The sequence below is a fragment of the Panthera onca genome, chromosome E3 (genome assembly GCF_046562875.1).
Source record: "Panthera onca isolate mPanOnc1 chromosome E3, mPanOnc1 haplotype 2, whole genome shotgun sequence".
NCBI classification, from domain to species: domain Eukaryota; kingdom Metazoa; phylum Chordata; class Mammalia; order Carnivora; family Felidae; genus Panthera; species Panthera onca.
The window spans coordinates 11,757,577-11,781,866 of NC_138354.1; the positions used below are offsets into that span (position 1 = coordinate 11,757,577).

General features: G+C 44.1%; 1 long non-coding RNA gene across 1 annotated transcript; it reads left to right on the forward strand.

Moving 5' to 3' along the window:
* The first annotated feature begins 19,585 nt into the window (after window positions 1–19,585).
* Window positions 19,586–23,659, forward strand: LOC132689418 (uncharacterized). The gene is made up of 3 exons (XR_009614997.2): window positions 19,586–20,103; window positions 20,188–20,334; window positions 23,485–23,659. It is a non-coding gene; the product is annotated as an uncharacterized LOC132689418 (long non-coding RNA).
* Window positions 23,660–24,290: the final 631 nt, after the last annotated feature.

Sequence of the window (24,290 nt, forward strand, 5' to 3'; positions counted from 1 at the left end):
CATCTGGAGGAAAAAGAAAATGCCCTTCCTGTTGGGGTTTTAGGGATCTTTTCCTTTCCATGAGTTTTCCCCCAAGTCATATGACGAACGCCTTCGAAACACCTTCGACACGTCCGACTCTGTTCTCCCCGTTGGAGATTGGCCTTTGAGGTGCTCACGAGGTGGGAGTGTGGACAGTTGACGGTTGGAAGTATAAGCACGTAGTAGAACAGAGAAAGCAGCCCTGCCGGGAGCAGGCGAACAACACCTTGAAGAAAGAGCAGAAATTCGCTAGGAGTTGGTAACTGGAAGAAGACCTGGAAGAACAGACAAGGTCAGTAGTCGGACAGGGTTGGGGTGCAGTGTGCGTGATGGGCAGTGACGGGAAGGGAGGCTCTGGGGAGGCTGGAGACACGCTGCACTTTGTGTTGGACAAGAAAGCTGCGGAAGGAAACAATGGCAGTCGTGTTCTGGGCCAACTGCAAATCAGAGGCCGTTGACCCTGGATCAGAATTTAGACTTTCCTATTTAGTGGTGAAGATAATGATTAAAAACATTTTTTTTTAAACGTTCACTTAGTTTTGGAAGAGACAGAGAGATAGAGAGAGAGAGAGAGAGAGAGAAAGAAAGTGGGGGAGGGGCAGAAAGGGAGGGAGAACCGGAAGCAGGCTCCAGGCTCCGAGCTGTCAGCACAGAACCCAACGCGGGACTCGAACCCACAGACCTCGAGATGATAACCTGAGTCGACGTTGGACACTTAACTGACTGAGCCACCCAGGCGCCCCCAGTCAAGATAATGTCTACTCAACCGAGTTTCCTCTCTGCTGTTGTTCTGTATGGTCACACACCTTGGTGGCGAGAGCACAGCCATCTCAGGGAGGCAGCGCGTGAAAAAGGCATGCGGTCACAAAGTCAGGGAATGTCAACAAAGACACGTGAGTGCTGAGGAAGCGACCATACCGAGTGCATCCCCATTTTCTGATCGGGTCACGCCTGGTACTCTGACAGGCATTGCAAATGTGCTTGTAAATCGTGTACCCGCGCTTCGGGACCATTGCCACGAGGCAGTCAGAACAGAAGTTGTGGAACATGCTTTAGGCAAAGTGAGTAGACATTATTTGAAAACATCATTTATTTTTAGAGCCGGCAGCATTTCACCAAAATGAACATTAGAGATCATATAGCCGAAAATCTGCTACTAGTTAAAAGAGAGAGAGAGAGAGAGAGAGAGCGCGCGCCTAATTCTCCTGTGCCCACAGAAACCTGGCCAGGTGGCTATTCAGATTTGTGTCAGACCTCCAAAGGCTGGTTACCTGTTTAACCTCCACCATGGCTCAAATACAAGGCTGAGGGCCAGACCAGTCATACTCTCAAAGAGGCAATCAAGCTGCCTAGCAAAGAAAACAGAGGCAGCGAGGAGGCGTGATGCCATGAAATAAATTAGAATGAACATCCCATTTTTATCTCCGTGGCAGGCGGCCCATTCCATTCTTTGCATGCTATTTTCATATGTTAACAGCAGCTTGAGAGCTGAATAGGAGGAGAGAAGGAATGGTTTAACGGAATGAGAGGGGAGGCGAGAGGGAAAAACACTTGTTATTAACCCAGAGCCAGTAAAACCCAGTTGTTCCAAACGGAACCGGCCGTCCGTTCAAGGGCTCGGCCTTGAAATGGGGAATGTACTGCCTTCACCCGGTCTGGGTCCCTCTGCCTCTCCCCCTAACCTTGTTGCTATGGCTTTTGCAAGCCTTGATCGAAGACAATGACATTTCCCTGATTCTTCGCCAGTGGTCTGTCCAGCTGGGTCAATGGAACCCGGGCTGGGGCTTGGAACGCTCCCTTAATGGAGAGACGAGAGGCTTCTCTAAGTTCAGCAGCCCTGCACGCACACCCCTCCGGTTCCGTGAGCTGGCCCAGGGCTGCAGAAGGCATGATGCTGTATGATGGGCCGGGTGCCAAGCACTGAGATCGTTCTAGAAAATGGCCAGTTTCAATGGCAGATTTTATCCATTAAAACCTATTACTAGTTCCCTCCCAGAGCCCAGCTGGTTCCATTATAGAAAATTGGAGTGAAGTGATGTCAGGTTTGTGCCATAAAAATGAATAGGAATCTTGCTTTCCATTATTTTAAATTGCAGATTGTTGCACAGATATGTATTTATTTTTGTCATTTCTCTCTGGCCCTGGTTGAGGGTCTGACCCTTGAATAATGAATAAACAGAAAGACACATGTTGGCACTTGAGCCTTGCCTGTGTCGCCCTGGTTTTTCCTTCCATTTGTGACAAATTTAAAAAATGCAACACTCTTAAATGGGTTTATAATCCGCACTCTTTTAAGCTGTCACTCAATCTCTGTCTCAGAAAATAGGCTATTGAAGCTAAGGAGGAAATATTTCATAGAGACCTCAACATGGGAAACTTATTTCCAGTTTTAGAGGCAGTCTTTCGGCTGCCTCTAAAGTAGCTGTGGAATTAAAATAAGAACTTGGAGTAATTGTTGCTTATTGAGATAAAGGAGGTTCATTTGGAAATGCCAAATACACTTTAGCAGCCTTAAAAATGATGGCTTCTTTTGTTTGGGCATAATCGAGTTTTCTAGATGTTTCTTTCAGACCCGGGATTTTTATAGGACGACTCTCAGGAGTAGGCAAAAAGGGCAAAGCAGCAGTGAATATGACGGTAGTGACCATGGGTTCATTGTAAAGTATTTTATTGGTAAAAAAAGGTTTTATCTCTTGCTGCTCTAGCACTTAAATGGCCACTGGGGTCTAAAGACCAAAAATATAATAAGTCGTGGAATTACTAGACACATGAGAAGCAGTCGAAGTTCTGTAGAGATAAGAGAATTCATCCCCCACGACAGCCTCGAGTTTCGGGAAAATGTGTCACTCACAACGGCCATGAGGATCACAGGACCACACGAATAAAAAAAAAAAAGCCAGCAAACAAGTAATACTTGTTTGAATTTTTTAAAGTGCAAACGTTATTGTTTTCAGAGATGCAGAAAATAACCTGGTGCATATTTCCTTGCCAGGAATAAATAATACATTAATTGCCATTATTGGCATATTAATTATGCCAATAATTAATTATATTATTATATTATATTATTGTATTATAATATATAATATAATATATTAATATAATAATTGCCATTATTGGCATATTAATTATGCCAATAATTAATTATATTATTATATTATATTATTATATTATAATATAATATAATATATTAATATAATAATTGCCATTATTGGCATATTAATTATGCCAATAATTAATTATATTATTAATATAATATAATATAATATAATATATTAATATAATAATTGCCATTATTGGCATATTAATTATGCCAATAATTAATTATATTATATATTATATTATTGTAATATAATATATAATATATTAATATATTATATTATATTATTGCCATAATTGGCATTATTAATTGCCATTAATAAACTAATTACAAAGTATGACGAGTGGATTTCAGAAATGATGGTGGCACGAGAGTGAACTGCACAGATGGGCTCCACTAAGTTCCATTCTTCTAGGTGAATCCAAGCCTAAGTCCGCCCTCACTGACAATGGCCGTAATAACACAGGCTCTGGCCCGTCTCAAATGTCCCCATCTTGACATCCAGCCCTGTGGCCGACTGTGAAGAGCCGAGCTTCAGGCTGAGGGGACCGCAATTTTCCCACTGTCACATTTGAATGCGAGAAGCGGAGAAGTGCCTTACTCTCCCCAAATCCGTCTTACCCTGAGCTCTTTGGCAGGCACGAGGTTGAGACATTAGATCTCCGTCATCACCAGAACTCGAAGTTTTATTTATTTATTTATTTCTTCTTTATATTTGAGCACAGAGCCTGACACGCGGCTTGATCTCATTGAACTGTGAGATCGTGACCTGAGCTGAAGTCAAGAGCTGGATGCTTAACCGATTGAGCCACCCAGGCGCCCCGACATGGACATTTTCTAGGCACAGAGAGTCCCCTGCATGAGGGCGTGTCCACCGGCATATGTTATACCTCCAACAGGCTCCTTGATGACTCTAGGAGTCCCAATGCCTGGGCCCCATGACCTACCCGTGACTCCAACTCATTCATCTCTCAAGTCCTCCAAGTTGCCAGGTAGGACGGTAGAAGTTCTCCTCCCAATCTTGGAGAAGTTTCTCCTGCTTTGGTTTGGCCAATTGTGTCTTCCTTTTCACGCTCCGCTCTCCAGCCTTCCTCTTCCTTCGGGACTGGTCTCCTGCCACTGGTCTTTAGAAACACATTGACGCCCCACCCGACTCCTTACTGGAAGGAGACGTTGACAGTTTTTGTGACTTCTTAAAACACGTCTTAAATCTAGATTCAAGTTCTGACTCTATCATTTTAGGGAAGCTGATTAAGCTGTCTGTGTCTCGGGGTTTGTAACAGTAGCACAAGAACAGTGCCAACCTCATAAGGTCACTGGGAAAATTAAACGAGAAAAAAATAAGCATTTACATTCACCAGCTCAATGCACATAAGAAATACTGATAAAATAATTCTCATGAAGATGGACTTGTGGCTTATCTATTCATTAGATCCTGTGCTTTAGTTCTTGGGAGGAGTCGTTTTCCTGGACCCACATCTTTTCTGAAACCAGTTGGCGATTTGCATTAGAAAGAACCTGCAAATGTCACCTGATTTGGGGAAGGTCTTTTGTTTGTGTGTGTGTGTGTGTGTGTGTGTGTGTGTGTGTGTGTGTGTATAGGGGGACGGGTTGCCTGTGTAATCAAATTAAAAATTGTGAGATGAAGAGACTATCCTGGATTACCCAATGGGCTCTAAATGCCAACATGAGCATCCTTATAAGGAAAAGGCAGAGGGGGATAAACACAAACAGGGGAGCAGGCCATGTGCAGACAGAGCAGAGAGATTTGAACGTGCTGGCCTTGAAGGCTGGAGGGCCGTGACCACAGGCCAAAGAAAGCCAGCAGCCAACGGAAGCTGAAAGAGGCAAGGAACAGATCCCACCCCCTTCCTGAGCCTCCACAAGGAGAGTGGTCTGCCCAACACCACGATTTTGGCTCAGATACTACGTTTGGATGTTTCGCCTCCAGAACTGCGAGAGAGTCCATTTGCATTGTTTCAAGTCACCAAGTTTTTAATTCGTCATGGTAACCACAGGAAATTAGCACAGCGGGGAAAAAGGAAAGTTGATGACAAGAACGTAGGAAAATATGGTGGTAGTGGAGGGATCATAACAAGGCTCCCTCCCTTGTAAAATGAATGCTTCACCCCCCTTATGAAATTAACAGGAATCGGAGGGGCTTTCAGAGTATACTGACGTGTTACTGAAATTACCATGACATAGGTATAGACATGGAGTAAATCCCTCCATGAGAAAGTCTGGCATAACAGCTTCCAAGCCAAAACACAAGGACCTTCCACCACAGTAAACTACGTCCAGTGTGGCCTCAACGAGTAAGGCTAAGGACCTAGCAGCGTGGAGAGTAGAATGAGTTCTTCCAGCTCCCTGTACAGCCACGGAAATAATGTTAAGTTTTGTGTTTCGCTAATGAAACAATAGAGCTCTATGCCAGTACGGCTTGCAAGATCTGTTCATGGTATATGACTGCCACCTGCTTTATTGTACTAGGGAAACACAGACCAAACAAAGTTGAATATTCATAATGTTTTTCACTTGGGTCCTTTGGATCAACAATGGAAAATGGCGGATGAGGTACACGCTGAGATTATTATGAAAGTCCGCACACGCGCACACAGAGATGACCATAGATATCCCATCCCATCTTCTTCCCCAAATTAGAGCTTAATTCATGGATGAGAGCAAAACTTGAAATTAGGGATTTTCTATTGCACTAGAGAATAAAAGAAGGATGCACACTATCCCTGAAACAGAGCCCAGGCACTCAAATGTAAAGAAAGAGAACAGATAGAAACAAAGCAAACAGTTTGCAGAATCAGCCGTCAGGCAGATTCTCAGATTTCTATTCGAGAGTTCTCGCCACGATATAGCAGAGAAGTTTAAAAATAATGGAAAAGAATGTACAGAACGAGATATTAAAATATTATAAGAATTCAGTACTTTGATTGCTATTGCTTTTTACTTTAACAAGAAAGATGATCAACATGACGGTCAAAATAGAAAGATTGAATCTGTCAATAAAAAGAGTCCCTCCCACGGAAAGTAATCACCACCCCTCTAAAAATAAGGCAACCAATTCAAAACGTTATCTTCAAAACTAATATGGAAAAACCCAAAGATTGGAAATCAAGAGGACAAAATAAATTCAAATAAACGAGACAAATCCCTTAGGAAGATTTTAAATTTGAAGGATAAAAAGATAATCCCGTGACCTTCAGGAAGGGGAACAATTTACTTTCAGAGGAGTTAAAACCAAGTTAGTTTCGGATTTTCTTTCTGTCATTATCGATACCTCAACACCTAGATGTGACCTAGTTAGCATATGTCACATCTCAGGCCCAGAAAGGTATTCTCAGGTCTGCAGAGTCTCAGATACATGTTGCCCCAAAGGCCTTTGGGGGAAATAAATAAATAAATAAATAAATAAATAAAACTGGAAAATATTTTGAACAATGCAGAGATGGTACTTTTTAAAGAACAACTGGGGATTGACCGTTACAGTTATTATGTGGAATGGAGAATTAAGAAAATAACCCCATTGACAGTAACATCAAAAAAAAAAAAATCCTTAGGAATACACTTAACAAAGGAGGTGAAAGACTTTTACAATGAAAACTACAAAACATTGCTGAAAGAAATTAAAGAAGACACAAATAAATGGAAAGTGGTCCTGGATTCTTGGATTGGAAAACTTAATATTCTTAAAATATCTGTACTTGTAATCCCTATCAAAATCTGATGACTTTTTTTTTTTTAGAAATAGAAAAAAAATATGCTAAAATGCATATGAATCTCAAAGGATCCTGAATGACCAAAATAACCTTGATAAAGAAATACAAAGCTAGGGGCACCTGGGTGGCTCAGTCGGTTGGGCATCCGACTGCAGCTCAGGTCATGATCTCACAGTCTGTGAGTTTGAGCCCCACATCGGCTCTGTGCTGACAGCTCAGCGCCTGGAGCTGCTTCGGTTTCTGTGTCTCCCTCTCTCTCTGCCTCTCCCCCACTCATGCTTTGTTTCTCTCCCTCTCTCTCAAGAATAAACATTAAAAACATTTTAAGAAAAACAAAGCTAGAGGACTCACGCGTCCTGATTTCAAAACATATTACAAAACAACAGTGAACAAAACAGTATGGTACTGGCCTAATGATGGACATATGAACCAATGGGACAGAACAGAGATAAACTGTTGTGCGTGTGGTCAAATGATCTTCTACAAGGGTGACAAGGGAAAAGAATTGTCTGTTCAACAAATGATGTCGGGAAAACTGGATATCCACATGCGAGAGAATGAATTTGAACCCTTCCCTTACACCGTACACAAAAGTCAACTCAAAACAAATCAAAGGCTACACATAAAACTTGAAACTACTGAGAAGAAAACATAGGGAAAAAGCTTCAGGCCGTGAGATTTGACGATGATTTCTTGTACGCGACGCCCAAGTCCCATGCAACAAAAGCAAAAACAGAACCTGTGGAGCTCTGTCAAATTTTAGAACTTTTGTGCGGCAGAATAAACTGTCAATAAAGGAACTAAATTCCATAATATGTGACAACATGGACTAACTTTGAGGACAATATGCTAGGTGAAATAAGCCGGTCACAAAAGGACAGATACTACATATTCCACTTAATAAAGTACGTAGAGTAGTCAAATTCTTAGACGGTAAGAGAGTCATTGTCAGGGGCTGGGGGTGGGGGACGGGAGGGAGGAAGGGAGGAGTTGTTCGCATGACATAGAATTTCAGTTTTGCAAGAGGAAAACATCCCAGCAATCTGTTACACAACAACGCACACATAGTTAACACGACTGTATGGTACATGTAAAAATGCTTAGGAGAAAATTTTCTGGTTTTTACCATGATAAAAAATTGGTTTATATTGGTTTGACATGATATTGATTAGGTACCTATGAATTGTGAGAACATGACATGTGAGGAGATGATGTTGGCAGAAGTGTAAATAGTTTATTGTTCTACTGTTCCCATCTTAGTAGCATTTTAAGGCAAATAGTTGTGTATGTACTAAGTGCTCAGTAAATGTCTCTTGAGTGAATGAATGAGGTGGTTCATTCGCTGGGAGACAATATAGGCATATAAAGGAGCATAAAATAGATAATTTAAACTATGAGTGAAGATTTCATAGCAAGAACAAAAATTATAATCCAGAAGTGAAGAGTACAGCACCGGGCATTTAGTCAATAATATCGTAGTAACGCTGTATGGTGACAGAGGATGGGTGAGCTCACTTATCGTCGTGGCCACTAAATAACGGACGTAATTGCTGAATCACTAGGGGTACACCTGACACTAACATAACATCGTGCGTAAACTGTTCTTCAATAAAAAAAACCCCAGAAATTAAAAAAAAATATAAGCAAGATACATTCTCATTTTTAAAAGGGTGATAAGTCTCAGATTTAATTTTTTTTCCTTCACGTATTGGTTACTTTTAAGAGAAATACTAAAACAAAATGGGACGAGGCCACCGGAATTGCAACGTGGGGTCAATTACGTGAATGGAAATGGGAAGTTCAGGGTCAGCAATATTAACACCAAATCGGGTATTATGTTTAATATGTTCCGTCAGATTTAAACGGAGTATTCACGGTAAAGCATAGCAAAGATTTAACAAAATGAAAAGAGTTGGAAGTGAAAAAGAAGTCTAAGAAGCCCCATGTAAGCCAAGTTCTCAGCTTTTTCTCCTCAGTTGGTGACTCGTTAAGTGAGAAGTGATAGATAAAAGTTAATAAACGGCATCATAAAGAAAAGCCAGTAAGTATAGTCATAATCTCAGCCCCTGCAAACTAAACATTTCTGACGACTTTTGTTCACAGTCGAATACTGCTTTTCCTCATGACGGGAGGTCGTAAAGCCTGAAAAAAAATGCAGAAAATTAAAAAAAAAAAAAAAAGAATCAGGTGTGTATTCACAGGATGGAACCCCAAACCATAACGAGTGAAAAAGTAAGTTGGAGAAGAATTATTACAGCGTACCACCATTTATATGAAGGGGGAAAATGTGAGACAGCGATATAGTCATCCATAATTAATATATATGCTCTGTTTTTAACATTATTGTGCTGTTATATACTAATTACAGCATATAATAACATTAATACTTGTATGATTAATAACTATATTATAATGTTATTATATTTTATTTTTATATTATATTATATTGTATATAATTCCCCTATATAATTATATATAAATGAGACTAAATTATATATGTATAAATAAATAAACACACGCACAGCATAAAGAAATGCACAGGCATGAGAAACATCCCGTCCAGCATGTCATTAAGTCTAATAGCGGAAAAAGGTCATGATCCGAAAGACGAGGGACAGAGCCTCTGCTGTCTTCCACGTGGCAGCCAATTTCCTGTATAGGATCCATAACCGTATAACTCACTTCATCTGACTCTTGCCACCTTTCTGGTCTCACTTCCTGTCACCTGCCCCCTCGTGGTCCAGGCTCAGCTATAGTTGATTTCAGCTATGGGTTGGTGCCATGATTCCTCCAAAGCTTCTGAGGCTTTGGATGTGCTCTGTGCCCTTACCTGATCCAGATCTCGTTTGACAGGTGTCAGTTTATTTTTTTTAATTTTTTTTGAGAGAGAGAGAGAGAGAGAGAGAATCCCACGATGGGCAGAGAGAGAGAGACAACGAGAGAGAGAGAGAGAGAGAGGAGGTGGGCTCACCTGAGGTGGGGCTCCAGCTCACCTGAACTCACAGACCGAAATCATGACCTGAGCTGAAGTCCGAAGCTTAACCGACTGAGCCACCCAGGTGCCACTGGCAGGTGTCAGTTTAAATGCCAGTTCCCCTAGGAAGCTCTCCCTCCCTACTGAAGCTGGTACAGACCCCCTTCTTTACCCACAGCTCCTTCTTCTTTCCATCTCACTTGATTGTAACCGTTTACATAGTTGTCTATTCTCCCGTTGACGCCGTGCATTCGGGAAGGTTCTGTCTCATTTATCCGCAGCTGTATCCTCGGCATAGCCAGGAGGGACACAATAAGTGTTTACGGGATGAACGAAGAGTCATCGAAGCAACCAAAGAATGGATAAATGCACATGAAGAGCTCCACACCTGCCCGTCACGCCAGGCAATCTCTCTTCTCCACTGATGACTGGGACTTCCACATTTCTGTCTGTCCTTCCTGTAGGGATACCCGTTTCACGGCAATTCTGACTTCACCTGGCACTTCCTACAGCCCACGGCACCCCCTGAGGTACTAGGAGCGGGTCAACATTCTAGTGAATGAGCAGGAGCCCCAGGCAACCAGCCCATAATCCCGCGAGAGGCCAAGGCCAGGTCTAAAATTAAGCCCTGTGAAAGGAGGTATGTTGGGAAAGTATGGTGTTACCCATGTGACAGCCAAGCAGAAGGGGCTTAGCGAGGCACTGGCATTCCAAGGAAATGTTGGATTTAACACAAGAGTTCCGACTCCCGTGTGTATCCCGTGTGTCTACCTCCATCATCTCTGTCTCCAGGTTCCTTCGAATTCAGGCTTTCTAGTTAGGATGGACAGACCACAAGCTCAGACTAGTCAGCAGGGGCAGCAGATCCCAAGGGACAGACAAGAAGGATGATGTGCTCTCCTTAAGTCAAAGTCAACACAGGTAGTTTAACACTCTTGCTGGAGTACTGGGTTCGTTTAAGTACATTATCTTCTTTTGACCTGTAGGAAGGTGATGTGATCTACTAGAGAAAGCTCTGGACCGGGGGGCAAGAGAACCTGGTTCTGGCCCATTTTACCAACTGGTTTACCTCCGACAAGTCAACCTACCCCTCCAGACCACAGTGTCAATAATCTGTGAACACCCTAGCTCACTGACACCGAATGTTATTTCATATAGCAGTGGAAGCACCAGGCCCCATCCCCCGAAGATGCCGCTTGACCGCTTCCCTAACGGTCAATCTACCGCGACCGATTCATCTCGTCCGTTATTGATGGGTGGAGTTTGTTTCCCAAGATTTGCTATTCCGACCGGTGCTGCTCTGAGCATTCCTTGTGCACGTGTGCACCTGTGCGAGAGGCTCAGGAGGGCAAATCCCTAACAGAGAAACCACTGGATTGTAGGGCGTGTGCCTCTCCACATGTTGGAGGACCAAACCGGCCTCCAAAATGGTTGCACTGACCTACATCATTAGAAGTTTGTCTTGTTCTACAGCCACAGATACACTTGCCATTGTCTGATTTTTCATTCGAAATATTTTGAGTAAGTGCTTTGAATGAGATTCTTTGAGGGTGGACTGTTCTTGGGGTCTGATGTTCCTCTGCTGATGTCCTTCATGTATGCCTTAATCTGCCTATCCGGTGAGTTTGTAGACAAAGTATCTGCTTGCCTCTTCTGTGTGCCCTCGCCATACAAGATTTCAACTGAATTTGAGAAGGAGGACTCCTATTCTGGTGTCTTCTGTTCCATTTCCAGTGTATTTAAAGGCATCGGGTCTACAGTCGTGTCTTGATGTGTATTCCAGCTTACTATGAAATTAATTGAAATTGATAACAACGATGTTAGTGAGGTTTAGATCAATTTTAATTGCATGGGTAAGTGTCAAGGTGATTTCACAAGTGATTTCATGTTACTCTATCGATGAAAGAGAGGTCTCCTCTAAATGGGATGTGATCGTAGAGGTTACCAGAGAGTATGGGTGGCCAAAGAATTCTTTGAACCTGGGCATATGTCTCTGTAGTCCCCTAATGAATTCGCTCAATGAAAAATCCCTTGAAAAGTGTCTCCTTCACCTTCGGAGACCTTGAGATGTCTTCGGTAAAAATAGGCAAGAAATAGAAGATAGACAGGCAATGACACTTGGAAGTTTGGCCTGAGGAGTTTTTAGAACAAGAAGTTACCCTGAAACTAACAGGTGGGAGGTCACTAAAAGACAAAAATACGCATCTCCTGAGGATAGAAGATTCTTTCCCGTCCCCCTCAATCATGGGATAGTGAAGGAATTACAGCTTGAACAGCCGGATTTTGAGAATGTGTTGCTATACTAACCCCCGTGACAAGTCAAAAGGGGCCTGGCCCTCTGCGTGGGAGGCCAGTCTGCCGCTGTGTCGGGAGCAGAATTATCTGGTCGCCTGCCTCTCTGGGAGCCATGAGAGATGACAGCTGAGTTCAGAGGAGAGTGTTCTGCCAGCCTAGGAGCTACATGTGTCTCTCTTCCCTTGGCATCCCCGCACACCAGCCTCTGAGCAGCAGCGGCAGTAACGGGGGGAGTGAGCCCCTTTGAGTCTTCGGGTTAGCTCCACACTGCAGTGGAGGGACGTTCAGAGAAAACGTCATGTGGAAAAGTGGCCGAGATAATGAAAAGAGCTTAGGTTTGACTGAATGTTCTTCCGAGAGGGCCTCCGAGTTGGATAGCCACGTCGGATTGCAGACATCATTGGACTGGACTCAAATAGAAGGAGGAAAGAGACGGAAAATGTGATGTGTGTTCCAGCGGTTCAAGTTTCAGAACAGAAGGTGCCTCCATGAGGGTGAAACTAGCCCTGGATTTAGCTACGGCTGAGATGAGATTCTTCGCACAGGCTGTTGAGTATTACGGTTTTCGTATCGTAAAAAGTATCCCATACTTCCGGCAGGAAATACACTTGGTCGCTATACTTGGTTTTTCTGTATCTTTGGTCAGTTTCAGTTTACCTGGGGAGGTATCCAGAGAAGGTAGGGTCTCGGTCACCAAGGATAATGACTTTCACTGCCATATTGAGCGTTTGGGCACAGTTAACGTTCCTTGACTTTTGGTGATTAAGAGAACCAAAAGGTAGGTAGGTAAGTAGGCAAGTTGGTTGGTTGGTTGGTTGGTTGGTTGATTGGTTTATTTATTTATTTATTTATTTATTTATTTATGAGAAGATTCGCTAGGGGGGGAATATCTATGTGGAAAAATAGAGAAGGAACAGGCAGTTACAGAGGAGGGCATGGGAAGAATTTAGAATTTCCTTTAGAATTGTCCCTATGGAACCCTTCTGAATTCCCTGTGGGGAGGAGACACAGCAACGTTTCCTTGCCTGAATTCACATATGTTGAGCTTTCTAACTATTCTTGGTTAGGAACGTTTGAACTAATTCGCCCATCTCAACTGAGTCACGTAAGTGGCTCCTGTCATCTGAGAAATGATAGCTCAGAAGCCCCCCACGTCATAGCAAGGTTGTTGATAACATTTTGGAGCCCAGAGGTATCGAACTGCCTGACAGCCACGGAGGTCCGTTCGGTGGTGTTGCGAGCCCATGCTGTACTCAAGGAAAACACATTAGCCTAAAATACCTCATTTAATCCTCCGCATGACCCTACTGCTCCCCTTTTATAGATGAGTTTATCAAGGCTTTCAAGATACTTACTATCTTCCTTAGAGTCTCTCCACGAGTGAGTTAGCAAATCCAGCCCAACAGCCTTGCTCTTTAAGGAGTCTTTCCATATTTGGCTGTGCTGTATGCAGTCTGGAATGTGGTTTTGCAGCCAGACCATACTGTAATCTAGAAGCACAGTTATGCTCCCCGGAGACGTAGAGCATTATAAATGAAGACTGATATAAATCCAGACTCAAGAGGGGAGCTTCCTACAGCAAAGCCTGGTGTCGTGCATGGAAAGAGTAGAGTTTCTTTTTTTTTTCCACGTGTCTAACTACTAATGCTGAGCACCAGCAGAAATGGGGCTGGACGCAGGCTGAAGACATCCCACTAAAGCACCTAGCCTTCCGTGTCCAGCTTCTTCAATTTAGCATAAAGCTTTAGAAATCTATCCGTGCGACTGTGTGTTTCAGTGAGTCTGTTTCCGTTCGTCACGTGTCTCAGATGGATAGACCACGACTTGTGCAACTGTTTACCAGGTCATGGGCGTTATTTGGGTTCGTTCCAGTTTTTTTGCTGTCATAAATAACTCTTCTCTGCACTGGGCTTTATGGGAACCTATGTTTTCATTTCTCTTAGATAGTATGTAGGGGTGAAAAACATATAATTTATATATATTTATATATATAAATATAAATATATTCATAGAGTCTGGATACAAGTCCTTGGTAAGATACCTATTTTTAAAATATTTGTTCTAGCTGGTGGCTCACCTTTAATTTTTGCTAACAGGATGTTTATCCTAACTTTCTATTTTAAAACAGTTCAACTTATACAAAAATTACAAAAAGGGTACTGAGAGTTTTGTACAGCTTTCACCACACTTCCTCTAAGGCTAAACTCTTATATACCCATAGAAGAGTATCTTTCAAAGACCCAGAGCTTAAGCTTGATGAAATCCCAATTTATCGTGTTTTCTCTTTAATGCAGTTGATGTTGTTTGCAGTTTATGTATTAATGCATTTTAATGCATTTAATGCATGCATTTGGTCTCCTAGAAGGAAATCTTTGACCAGGGTGCCTGGGTGGCTCATTTCATTGAGAGGCCAACCTCTGATTTTATCTGAGGTCACAGGACAGAGCCCTGCAGCAGGCTTCAGCATGGAGCCCGCTTGCGACTCTCTTTCTCTGTCCCTCTGCCCCTCTTCCCTGCTTGTGCACACTCTCTCTCTCTCTTTCTCTCTAAAAAATTAAAAAAATTTTTTTTTCAAGAAATCTACCAATTCAAGGTCATTAAAGATCTACATGTTTTCTCTTACATAGGTCTATAATTGATTTTGAGTTCATTTCTCTATGTGGTGGGAGGTGATGGTTGAGATTCAACTTGTGCGTGTGTGCACATGTCTATGTAACGGTTTCGGAAACGCGTTAAGTTGTCCTGACACCTTTGTTGAAAATAAATTGGTCAGGTACGTGGACACCGTATTCCGACCCATTAATCTATGTGCCTCTCTATATGCCGGTATCTGTCTTAATTACTCTAGCTTTACAACAAGTGTCAAAATCAGGTATGAGATTCTTCAGTGTTTCCTTTCTATTGCAAAGTGTTTCTTCAATGTTTATTTATTTTTGAGAGAGAGAGAGAGAGGAGAGAGAGAGAGAGAGAGAGAGAGAACACGAGAAGGGGAGGGGCAGAGAGAGAGGGAGACACAGAATCCGAAGCAGGCACCAGGCTCTGAGCTGTCAGCACAGAGCCTGTCGCGGGGCTGGAACCCACGAACTGTGAGATCATGATCTGAGCTGAAGTCAGACGCTTAACAGCCGACTGAGCCACCCAGTCACCCCACAAAGTTTTGTGGGCCTTGCTTAGGTTCTTTGCCTTTACACATACATTTTTGAACCCGCGTCTAACATCCTGCTGGGAATTTGATTGGCATTAAATCCATAGATCGGTGTGAGGAGCACTGACATCTTAACAATACTGGGCCATCCAGTCCACGAAAAAGCTATATCTCTACATTTATTTAGGCTTTCTTTGATTATTTCATTAGTGTTTCATAGTTTTCAGAAACCATCTACGTTCGGTTAGATGTCGACCTGAACGTGTCTCTTTTCTTGCTGCTATTGTAAATTGCACTCCTTTAAAATGGTGTTTCCAATTGTTCATTGCTAGTTATGGAAGTATAATTGATTTTTAAGCATCGTACTCATTTCCTACAAATTTGCTACACTCAGTCCTAGAACTTTTTTTTCCCCATATTTCTTGGGATTTTGTACACAGATAATCGTGTGATTTGTAAATAGAGACAGCTTTATTGCTTCCATTGCAATCTATCTGCCTTTATTTCACTGTCTTCCCTCGCTGGGTTAGGACTTGTAATTCTATGTTGCATGGCTGGTGAGACCGACTCTTGCCTTGCCTTGTTCCCAGCCTCGGGGTAAAAGCATATTGTTTTTCCAGAAGCTCTTGATCAGGTTGAGAAAGTTCCCTTCTAAGTCTACTTTGCTGAACGTTTTTATTAACATTAATGAATGCTGAATGATCAAATGATTATTATAATTCATATGAGCATGTAGTGTTTTCTTTTAATGTTTTTCTGTCGCTGTGTCAGGCTACATTTACGGGCATTTGAATGTGGAACAAGTCTTTGTATTCCCACGCCATCTCTTTAAATATTTTGTGCTTTGGTCTGGGACAAAATTACATTACTTGGGGTTATTTGTAACTTTTGAGTTTTACACCTTCCGAGGCAAGCCTAGAACGAGCTTTAGTCTAGGATACTTTGGCCCGCGTGTCTTAGTCTTTTCAACTTACGACTGCTGGACAGACACATCTATTCAGTACAGACCCCGATGCAGGGCTTGAACTTACGGAACTGTGAGATCATGACCTGAGTCAAAACCAAGAGCCGGACGCTTAACCAACTGAGCCACCCAGGCGCTCCTCTCCTGATTTGTAATACTTGATTCAGAGTTGCCTTTTTTTCCTAGACACGCCTCTCTGGCTGTTCCGGTTACTGATCTCTCTGACTCCTGACAGATGGACCATCAGACCCTCACCTCCAAGCCTGTTGCCAGTTGAAGCCACGCTCACTGATTCCATGCGTGCAAACTCACTTCAGATTCTCAACCCAACTGTAAGGTAAGTGTGATTTTTTTTTTGCACTTTCGGTGGACCAGTTAACTAAGACCCAGAGAGATGAAGCTATTTGCCCAAAGTATCCCATCTGGTGTTACACACAGATGGGACCACATCCTCTGTCTCCTCCCATCTCATGTTGAAATACATCCCGCAGAGAATAAAGGGCTTAATGGAAGACATGGGAATACAAAAAACTAGAAGAAAATTTACACGGCTACTTATTCTACCTGTGGATGTAAACAAAGGTCATGGGTGAAAGACACAGGATATTTTGTTATAAAATTGTACTGGGACGAAACGACACTTCCAGACTTAAGAAGTATTTAATTTGCTCCTGATTTTACCCTATTAATGATGTGATAAACACCTTTCTGTAAAAACTTTCTCTCCCTCTCCCACATTGAATTATTTTTGTTTAATTTTGTAATGCTTATTTATTTTTGAGAGAGAGAGAGAGAGAGAGACAAAGCACAAATGGCACAGAGCCCTACGTGGGGACAGAACTCACGAACCATAAGATCATGACCTGAGCCAAAGTCAGATGTTCAACCAACTGAGCCACCCAGGCACCCCCCTAACAAACTTAAAAAAAAATTTTTTTTAACATTTGTATTTATTTTCGAGAGACAGAGAGAGACAGAGCATGAGCAGGGGAGGGGCAGAGAGAGAGAGGGAGACACAGAATCCGAAACAGGCTCCAGGCTCTGAGCCGTCAGCACAGAGCCTGACGCGGGGCTCGAACTCACAAACCGTGAGTTCATGACCTGAGCTGAAGTCGGACGCCCAACCGACTAAGCCACCCAGGAGCCCCTGTTATAAAAATTTTAATGGTAATTTTACTTACCTGCAATTTTCACGCAAGAAACGGAGATCTCCCTAGAAAAGCCCGAATACCTGAATAAGCAGATTAGAAGAAACCAAGTCTGGACCTTGATGAAAGTAATATCTCTGTGGTCAGGTTATTACGTCTGCTCTGCCTCTAGATTTTATCTCGTATGGAACTGGCTTCCTGGTTCCCACCCTCCCGTCTTGAGCCACGACTCTTTAAGTAGGATTTGAAGCATAAACAAATGGTAATTGTCTTTGATCTCATCTTCCTTTTTCCTTCCTCCCCCACTAGAGTCGTCTTATGCTCTAAGTATCATAACATTCACAGGATGAGCCTGTGAACCATCTGCCATAAGAGAGCGAGCGCGCATTTGAGAAGAAATCATGTATGAATTAGGGGCTGCCTCCTTCTGCCTCTTAAGCAAGCACATCTTGGAATCTTACTGTAGCATAAATGAGAGAGATAAGCTAAATGGCTGGGGCATTTAAGTTGCATGGAATTAATATTGTGTGGTCGGACAAGTCCCCAGAGGGGATCAGAAGGAGCATCTTTTGGGGAATAACTCAGCGGAAATCTGCTCTGCGGAACAGACAGGGAAAGCAGATGATACCAGTTAAGGCAGGGAGAAAGCTAGAGTCAGGGGCATAAAGCGTTTGTGCTAAATCGTTTCATTTTGGATATTTTTAAATTTTTTAGTATTTTTTAATGTTTATTTTTGAGAGAGAGAAAAAGACAGAGCATGAGCGGGGAAGGTGCAGAGAGAGAGAGGGAGACACAGAAGCCAAAGCAGGCTCCAGGCAAGCAAGCCAAGAAACTCGATTTTTATCGGGGAACTGTGAGGGGGTTCAGTCTTTAGAGAGACTCACATTAGCTCAACTCTTGGTAGACTGATATCTAAACGGAAAACCTGTGCCACTTGCCATTGACAAACCTAATTAACAGTCAGGATAACGTATCAGCACTTTGTGCCTCTGTACATAGGTTCACAGACAATGGATTCTCAGCTAAGACAGCTTGAGGGACACTCCTCCCTAGCAGGACGAGGCAAAAGGGTCCTAGTGCCGGCTCTTTTCTGGACAGGGATGTCACCAAGGCCAAAGGATGCCTCCCTGACTCTTTGCCACACTAACACACAACGGCCCCTTCTAGTTGAAACAGAATCCTAGTTTTTTGAGGTTTTTAACCCATTCCTTTAGATTATGGTTATATCTTGCTTCCACCGGGGAAGCCAGCCAGTAAGGACCCTGAAGACGACCTTTTGTGTGTTTCCTCTGAGACTTCAGCTGTCTTGTTCATCACAGGCTCTACCCTTCTTAGAACGGTACCTGCCTACAATGGGCACGCAGCAAAGATCTTTCAAAATATGAATGAGTTATGGAGTTCACTGTATACTGATTTTTTTTTAAACATTTTATAATTAAAAAAATTTAATTTGATTTCGTTATTTTGAGAGAGACAGAGACAGTGTGAGTGGGGTAAGGACAGAGAGAGAGAGAGAGAGAGAGAGAGAGGGAGAGAATCCTAAGCAGGCTCCATGCTGCCAGCTCAGAGCTCAATGCAGGGCTTGAACTCGCGAACCATGAGATCGTGACCTGAGCCGAAACCAAGAGTCAGACGATTAACTGACTGAGCTACCCAGGCGCCCCTCATTATATACTGATTTTTTTTTAGTGTTTATTTATTTTTGAGAGAGAGAGAGGGAGAGACAGGAGAGGGAGAGAGAGAATCCCAAGCAGGCTCCGCACTATCAGCACAGAGCCCAGCACGGGGCTAGAACTCGCAAACCGTGAGGTCGTGCCGTGACCTGAGCCGAGACCGAGTCTGAAGCTTAACTGCCTGAGCCACCCGGGCGCCCCTACGTTCTGATTTTATACACGAACTTTCCCAACGCTATCCTTCGGCCAGTTGAGTTGACCTCACTCTTGGCTTCTTTCCTTCATACGCCTCTGACAACACAGTGGACCTAGAATTGAGAGAGGATGGCAGCGGAGGGCCGAGGGGAGACTTGGAGGAAGAAGGTTAGGGAATGCAACTCTCGTATTTTGAGGCGAGGAGTGAAACTCAGAGGCCGGTCCCTTCCTCTTCTTCACGGAGACGAGTACCTTTTAGTCTGTTAGGTAAGTGTGGCTTCTGTGACAGATAAGCCGTGACTCTCAGAGGTTTAACACTCATGGTCCAGGGTGGGCGCTTGGTGGGCGTCTTCCATGCAGCGACTTGGGGATCCACGGTCCTTCCGTCTGGCTCTCTGCCACCGTTGACAGAAGCAGGACGTTTGTGCGAGGTCCCTGGCTCGACAGCAGCAACATCGTCCCAGAACACGTAAGGAATGCAGACTTCCGGGTCCCACCCCAGATCTACAGACTCAACAACTCCAGGGGGGGTGTGGGTGGCACCCGGGTGGCTCAGTTGGTTAAGCGTCTGACTCTTGGTTTTGGCTCAGGCCATGACTTCGTGGATTCATGAGTTCGAGCCCCATTCCGGGCTTTGCGCTGACAGTGAGGAGCCTGCTTGGGATTCTGTCTCCCTCTCCCCCTCTCTCTCTCTCTCTTTCTGCTCCTCCTCTACTCACTGCTTGAAAATGTGTGCACATCCCCTACAGACAGATTACAGAAGGACACTCACTGCAGAGACAGACCAGCCTGCACAGAGCTGGGGAGACAGACAGCCACACGGTGCGTCTGGAAAATCGTAAGTGACTTCTCTGAGTGTGCGTAGGAGATGTGGCTAAGGGGTGGGTAGCAGGTGGGGACGGAGAGGGACGAAGCCTAGCGATACCTCCGATACCTTCCAGGATAGTGAAAACTTGGCGTATCCATACTGAAATGCAAACGAAAATATCGCGACAAGAGAAACGAGACGATGTTTTGCGCGAGCCCTCCGTAAGCTCCAGAGCACCGACTCAAACGTCGGGTGATGCTTTTGCTACCGGCATGGTCAGGTAAGAGCAAGCCAGGCATGGCTGTCCTTAAAAGAGAGAGGGTAATTTTATTTATTTATTTATTTATTTATTTATTTATTTATTTATTTTAATGTTCACGTATTTATTCTGAGAAAGAGAGAGAGAGAATGCCAAGCAGGCTCTGTGCTCAGTGCGGAGCCCCACACGGGGCCCGAACTCACGAACTATGAGATCGTGACCTGAGCCGAAATCGAGAGTCGGCCGCTCAACCCACTGAGCCACCCAGGCGCCCCGATAGCAGGTAACTTTAAACAGTCATAGGAAATGCTAAAAAAAAAAACAAAAAACAAACCAAAGCCCAAGAAACAACACACACACGCACGCACAAGCCGAGGGGAGGAGGGAAGTCTTCTCAATCCAGATTGAAGCTGATTTATTACCACGCGTAATCAATAGTAGTAGGTCCACATCAATTTTATATCTAATTTAAAAATTTGAGGTCTCAATGTGCTCATTAAAGAATATAATGGATTTACATATTTTAATTATGTTTTATGGATTGTGAACATAATGTAATTAAGAGACTTTTCAGGAGGCATGATGAATGAACAGGGTGGCCCAACATATGGCGGGAGACGACACAGCGAGTGGACTCGTCCGGAGCAGCCCAGCCTCGCGGCTGACGGCCCAGGCCAGAGCGCCAGGACCCCGTTCACGGTTATGGCAGCCTAATGACGCCACCAGGCAGGAATAATGAGGCTGAAAGACCAAGCAGGTGGCCGAGTGCTGTGTCTGCAGGATGGCGTGGGCCTGTCATGGCCGCCAGACCGTCTTTCCCTCCTGCCCTTCTTCACCTTCCCCTCTGGTGCAGCCTTGGTTGAAAAGCAACCTCGTCAGCTCTTCTATTTTATGTTTAACTGTGGCAAAAACCAAAACAAAACAAAACAAAACACACAACACACACACACAGACGATAGAAACACACACACAATAGTACTATCTTCACCATTTTTAGATTCCCAGTTCAGCGGTGTTAAGTATGTCCCCATTGTCGTGCAGCCAGTGTCCAGAACCTTCACCTTGCAAACCTGGAACGCTATACCAATTAAACAACTCCCCATTCCCCCTCCCCCGGCCCCTGGCAACTTTTAATTCTACTTTCTGGGTCTCTGGGTTCGCCTCTCTTAGGGACCTCACACAAGTGGAATCACACAGTATTTGCCCTTTGGTGGCCGGCTTATTTCACTGAACATAATGTCCTCGAGGTTCAGCCATGTTGGGGCAGGTGACAGGATTTCCTTCCCTTTGAGACTGAAGCATATTCCATTGAATGTATATGTCACCTTTTCTTTACCCATTCATCCTTTGATGGACGTTTGACAGAACTGTTAACTTTTCTCTGCACGGGCGTGATGATCTCAATTCAGGATGCCTTAGACTCACCTCTGCCAGTAGAAGTCTCTTTCCAAGATGGCCGGCGTCACTCCCGTCTTTAAAATCTGCTTCCGTTGCCTTGAGTTTCTGTCCCTTCTCCAGCCACGAGGTCCACTTGTCCCAGGCAAGCCTACCTCTACCTGACGTTTGTCATTTCCAAACACGTCATGTTCTGGCACAACCGCTGACTGTGCCTGGAATGCCTGAGCCCACCCCTTGTGAGACCCTCTCCCATACGCCACCTCTTAGCCAAACAAAGAGTCTAGGACAGAGGTTGGCACACTACAGTCAGTCGGCCGAATTCTGCCCTCCATCTGTTTTTATAAATAAAGGTTTATTGGAATGCGAGCATGCCCGTTCTTTATGGACTGTCCACGGCTGCTTTCCCAGGGTAACTCAAAGCTCTTCAAAGAAAATCTTTGCCGAGCCCTGCTCTAGGTAAGCGCTTGTGTTGAAATCTGTCTCCGCCATTTCCCAGCTATGACCTTGGGTAATTCAACATCCCTGAAAGGGGATAACAAGTAATACCCTCTTCACAGCTTTATTGTGAAGGCTGAGGGAATACATACGAAGCCCTTGGCACATAGATGCCAACTTGGCAGGGAAGGCAATGAGAGCGTTCATGTCGGGTCATCAAACGGACACCAGACCACACTCAGCGGAAACTGCCCCCCAGACTTCTCTTCCCTCGAAGGCAGCGTGGCAAATTCAAACAGTGTAGGCTTTTGGAGTTAAACAATTTAAGGTCCAAATTCAAGATCACCCTTATTTTCTTTTTTAATTTTTAAAAATGTTTATTTATCTTTGAGAGAGAGAGAAATAGCATGTGAACAGGGGAGGGGCAGAGAGAGAGAGGGGGACACCGAATCCGAAGCAGGCTCCAGGCTCCGAGCCGTCAGCACAGAGTCAGACGCAGGGCTCGAACCCATGAACCGTGAAATCATGACCTGAGCCGAAGCCGGACGCTTAACCGACTGAGCCACCCAGGCGCCCCAAGATCACCCTTATTTTTAATATGAACTGGGGGCTTTGATTTTCGTCCCTGCCACATGAGAAGAGGAACGCCTGGCCTTCAGATTTATTGTGGGGGTTAAAAGCAGCAAGTGTTTAAATTAAGATTTATGGGTTAAAAATGTGCTGCACATGATGGCAGGAGGAGGGCAGTTTCCTTGCTCTGTTCCTCCAGTGTCTCCTGAGGATGAAATCCACAGTTCCCAGCTCTAGAGGCTTGCTTTGCTAGATCTCTCTATGACAGCCTTGTGCCTACAGAATGAGCTGTGAACAGGCCTCTTGGGCTGGTGCTCCTGGGAACACTTCCTTCACTTCTCGGGTGTCCTCAGGCATCTCAGCTTTCCTCCTGCCAAGGAATGATGTCATAACTGTCCTTTATATTGGCCTGCAGAGTCTCGCTGCTTTCCCTTCCTCGCTACCACTACTGGCCTCTAGGGGGAGCTCAAGACCTCATCATCCTTGGCTTGGGTCAAAGGCAAAAAAGTATTGCCATAGAGTTAGTCAAGGAAGCTCAGCACGTTTTGAGAGCCAGAACTGGAATTCTAGAGGCAGGAGACCAAAGTGGTCATTGAGCCTTGGGTCTTTGTTTTGGGGCAGAAACATCCAGTGACAGAGACACGGATGTGGTTTATCTCGTGGCTTTGCTGATGCCTAAGACTTAACGCCATGCTTCACGGTTGTGTGTTTTCGATACTGATTCTTAGTTTGCTAATATGTTTTTTTTTTCTCTCTTTATCCTGGAAGCGAACAGGAGGATGGTTCCATGGAGGAAAGGTTCGCTCATTATCATGAGGGCACGAAGGAAACTTTCTCGCGGGTGGTAAAGTCAGAATCGAGTTTTGAGTGTGAAGGAGGAGTGTGCCAAGTGGATTGTAGGGGAAATACATCCAACCATGTGGGAACAGCATGTACAAAAGTTGGGAGTTGTGACAAGGACCAAGCCATGATGTGTTGGTGTTAGAGATGGTTGAATCTCGAGGTCTAAGGCCGGAGCTTTGGAAGACAAAGCAAGAATTAGATGGCTTTCACAAAATGGCGGGGCTCCTGTTCATTTTCTCAACACGTATTTTTGGAGCATCAGCGATAAACACTGCTCTGGGCGTGGCTATAGACCTGTGAACAGCAGACTCACTCCTTGCCTTCAGGGAGTGTGAATTCCACTCCGCAATCCAGAGGTGATGGCATCCATCCAAGGGTACTGGGGAGCCGTCAGAGAAAATGGTAAGCAAAATGGTCCATGGGATCAGAGCTGTGTCTCAGAAACATTACTGATGTTGGTGTGGAGAGTAAATGAAAGACTGGAGACAAAAGAGTTTCCCTTCCCTAAGAGACTGCAGAGGACTTACTTGGGGCAGATGGGGAGGGATAAAACCTGGGGAAATTTTGGAAGTTTTTTCGGAGGTAGATTTCAGAAGCGTATTTGGAAGGACCTGATACCATTTTATAACCCGTTGAATGTTGATGCTGAGGGTTGAAGGAATAGGAGACACAATCCCCGAGCTGTGAGGAATAGGTATATGGCACAATACACCAAGGTAGGTGAGATAGAG